The following is a 4,490-nucleotide window of genomic DNA, read 5'->3' as shown; positions in this document are numbered from 1 at the left end:
CATTCCGCCCCATCCCAGGAAGGCCACGCCCCACGCCGCAGACCACGCCCCCAGGCAGCAGGCCACGCCTTCGCACCGCCCTGTCCGCGCCCACCGGCTGGAGCCCATCAGGGCCTCCACCCCCGGGCAGTCCCGACAGCTGCCACCGCGCCCGCGTGGGACCAGGAGCTGCTTGCCCAGGCCCAGGGATCAGCCATAGCGAGCTAAGCCTATGGGTGCTCGCTGGCCAGCGCCGCAGGGTTGAAGGCTACTCTGTTTAGTGGCTTACTGGCCCCCTTGACGGACGGACAGCCTGTGTCCACTGTGTCCCCACCGTGTCCTGGGGTCCTCAGCAGAGCCTGGTACAATCTAGTCTTAATAGTTGTACAGATAAGCAAATGAATGTATAAACTGGGGACGTGGAGGAACCCTCCAGGTAAGGGGTTACAAACATCCACCTGGAAAGGATCGGAAACCCCAAGTTCTGAAGAGGATGTTTGGGGTGAGCAGATTCAGGCACTAAATCCTGCAGTGAAGGAGGGAAAGTGCACCCTTTGAGTCTGAAAGTGGAAGTCTAAGACAAATAAGAATGAGTACTTGTAGTGAAGTCTTAGGATTTTATGTTGCCTTGGCATGCATTTTCATCAGGCATCCAGATCCTGGGGTGACAGTGGAATTGAGGACATGGCCATGTGAGTTGGTCTCTTTCCTCCCTGAGGACTCATTACCACACCCTCTTCACTGATGACACCACATTTATGTTATCAGATAACATTTTGATCAGATCTAAATTTTTTCTACCAGAAGCAGGGCTCAGTCACCCCTCGGCCCAGTTTCCAGGCCTACGCCACGCCCAGAATGACTGCAGAGATAAGAATTTAGAGGCCTGACAGGGTGCTATTAGGCTCAGGCCTGTGATCCAAGGCAGGAACATTGCTTGAGGCCAGGAGTTCGAGACCAGGGCTGGGCAACGTAGTGAGACCTACCTCCTCCCCCACCACTGCACCATACCACAACCACTAAAAAAGAAAAGAAAAAAGATCTAGAAAACCCCACAGTCTCAGCCCCCACCCCCTAAAAAAAAGAAAACTCTTAGAGGCATCGCTCCTGCCTAGCGGACTGCTTTCCTGCTACTTCCTTTAAAAAGAACACTCAGGCATTTGGCCAGCAAATGTACTGACCCATGGCCTCTTCCCTTCTATCTCCTGTTACCATGCGCTCTCATCTCTCTGCCTGGCTCTTCACTCCTGCCTCCTGTGCCCAGGGACGAGGACTTTCCTCCAGTTTCATTACACCCTCCTTGCCCAGGTTCTCTATCAAAAATCTGTGGACTTGCTTCCTGCTGGAGTGGTGGGTTGAATTTACACTTTTCATCAGAATAACCAGGGGCTGCCATAGGCCAGGCTCCCAGTGCCAGAGCGAGGTGGTCAGGCAACATGAACTGGACACGGACGTTTCCCATGGGAGGGACCTCTGGTCACTGGTCAGACACTAGGCATGAGGTCGTCCACTAGGTACAAGAAGTGTCCCGTGAGAGGTGTGTTGGCAGCAGGCCCTAAGCTGGTATAAACAGGCCTTAAAGATACAGGCTATCTGTAGCACTGAGATCCTCGTGATGGCAGAGACGCACATTGCTAGAGGTAGTTGGTTTACTGGAGCGAGGGAAAGAAATACCTGGCCAGCTCTTGGGCATAAGACTGCTTGGGGTCCTTCTGAACCACAAATAGCAGGCTCTTGCCTTAACGACATGCTCCAGCTGCAGTAGATAAACATCAGAGCCTGTTTCTTTCCACTAGTAAAGAATGCTTTGTTCCCTGAGAAGAATGCTTTTAGTTAAACGATGATTATCACTTGTTTGCTGTCAATGAATGTGTGAGGCTCTCAACTGGGAATGCTGAGGTTCCCCTGTCTCCCACACCTTTCTTATCATCCAGCCCAAAATGTCATGTCCCACACCTTTTTGCTCTCCATCTCTGTCTGTTTCTCAGTTCCTTCATTGCCACCTGAGTTGGGGTCCCCACGACCAAGCTGGTCTCGGCAGAGGTGCACTGCACACACCCACATCTAGCCCCTGCTTTTCCGCTTAGGGCAGGTTGCTGGCTGCTCTGGTACTGGAACCCCAGTCTAGCTGGGGGCTCTCAAAACGGGACTTCCTGTTCCTTCACTACCATTTGCTGGTTGGAAGCCCTGGGAGCAAGTGGGATGTGGCCCCTCTGGCTCCAGTCCAGCAGTGCCCATGAAGGAGCCACAGCCCAGTGGGTGGCGGCGGGGAGAGATCCGTACAGCGAGTTCTCCTGGACAGGGACAGGGGAGCCAACCCCTGGGCTGCAGAAATTAAAGGGACTTCCTGGGGGAGCTGCAATGCAGAGAAGGTTGTCAGTGGCTAGAAAAAGTGGGCAAGGTGGGCGATGGACTGCGCTGGCACTAGGTTGTGATGGGCCTTGCCTGTGAGGCCGAGGATCTTGTCCCGTATTCTGAGTGGCGGGGCCCTGGGGAGGCTAGGAGCTGGGAGATGACAAGACTGCTTCTAGAAAGGTCCATGCATGGTGCTGTCCATCAGCTCAGTAAACAGTTTGGCTTTCCATGGGCCTGGACCCCTTTACAAGTTATGCAAGGGGTCAAAAATCCTGGGGTGACAGAGGCATTGAGGATATGACCCCTGTGAGGTGGGTAGGTCTCTTTCCTCTTCTGCCCTGAGGACCCCTTGCTACCCTGTCTTCACTGACGATGCCACATTTATGCCTGGCCACCAGGCTCCAGCCTGACCCCAGCATGGGGACCTGACCTCCAGCACCTTCACCTCAACAGCCCCTTCAACACAGACACCCCCTCCTGTGCCCAGGAGATTCCTGGCCTCAGTCCCCCAACTTCCACCCCCATCCTCATCCTCACACTCACATCCTATTATCACACTTCGGCCTTTCCCCATCTGCCTCTCCTCACTTCCATTCCTGGACCCCACCCTTCCCCCACCCCCTTGGCTGGCTCATCACCCCAAGAAGACAAGAGAAATCACCTTGCACCATGCCACCAGCTCCTCCCTGGAGCTCAGCTGTAGCTCTGATCTTACTTGGCTGTGTGGGAGTCTCCGGCGCTTCTCCCTGCCTGCTGGAGGGAGGTGGATTCCTGCCCTGGCATTTAAAGCCTTCTCTGGGGCCCCCTCTCTCCTTGATAACACATTCAAGTCCAGGAATGTTGGGCTGCCCATTCTCTGCAAATGCCCCCAATTTTCACACCTCTGTATCTTTGCTTACCTTGTTCCTTCAGCCCAGAACACAGTTCCCTTTTGCCTTTACCATTGAAATCCTCCCTTCTTTTAAGGCGTGGTTCAGAGTCACCTGCTCCAGGAAGCCCAGGTGAAATGCATCACCCCATCTCCTTTACTGCTGCTGCGACCTGCCTCTCTCCTCTACAAGGCGTTGCAGTCCATGGGGTCTGGCTGCCTCTCTGGCTGGACGTCTGCCCTAAGAAGTGGGAAAAGGTCTCATTCAACTTTGATTTCCTCCATAGCATCTACCAGAGGACCATGCACACAGTAAGGGCTCAATCAATGTCTGCAGATTCAATTGGCAGAGAACTGCTAAGAACATTCTCTCCCAGTTTCCCTAAAAGGGCTCACAAAAGCAGCAGCAAGCAGGGTGGGGGAGGGCGTGGATTCTGGCAGGACTTCTTTTTTTTTTTTTTGAGACGGAGTTTCGCTCTTGTTACCCAGGCTGGAGTGCAATGGCGCGATCTCGGCTCACCGCAACCTCTGCCTCCTGGGTTCAGGCAATTCTCCTGCCTCAGCCTCCTGAGTAGCTGGGATTACAGGCATGCACCACCATGCCCAGCTAATTTTTTGTATTTTTAGTAGAGACGGAGTTTCACCATGTTGACCAGGATGGTCTCGATCTCTTGACCTCGTGATCCACCCGCCTCGGCCTCCCAAAGTGCTGGGATTACAGGCGTGAGCCACCGCACCCGGCAAGGGACTTCTTAAGGTCTTATGTTCTCACCACTTATTTATGTGAACATCGTAGTGGCATCCAGAGAGTTAGGAGTGTACGCAGTGTTCACAGAACCACTTGTGAGGGACAAATGTTTCCCAGAAGGTCCTCCTTCATCAGCCAGACAAGACCCCCAAGCTAAGTCGGTGAAATAAAAACAATCCCTGAAACTAAATGTAGTGTAGTATCCTGGACTGGACCCTGGAACAGACAAAGCGATTCTCCTGCCTCAACTTTTCAAGTGGCTGGGATTACAGGTGTGTGCCACCATGCCCGGCTAATTTTTAATATTTTTAGTAGAGATGAAGTTTCATCCTCTTGGTCAGGGTGGTCTCAAACTTCTGATTTCAGGTGATCCACCTGCCTCCACCTCCCTAAGTGTTGGGATTACAGGCGTAAGCCTGTAATTTTCATTTTAAAAAAAGAAAATGCCCAGCCTAATTTTTGTATCTTTGGTAGAGACAGGGTTTCACCATGTTGCCCAGGCTGGCCTTGAACTCCTGCACTCAAGTGATCCACCTACCT

Source organism: Aotus nancymaae, unplaced genomic scaffold, assembly GCF_030222135.1.
Source record: "Aotus nancymaae isolate 86718 unplaced genomic scaffold, 86718_ANA_hifiasm-v0.15.2.pri h1tg000076l, whole genome shotgun sequence".
In the NCBI taxonomy this organism is placed as follows: Eukaryota; Metazoa; Chordata; class Mammalia; order Primates; family Aotidae; genus Aotus; species Aotus nancymaae.
This window is presented reverse-complemented; position numbering follows the sequence as displayed.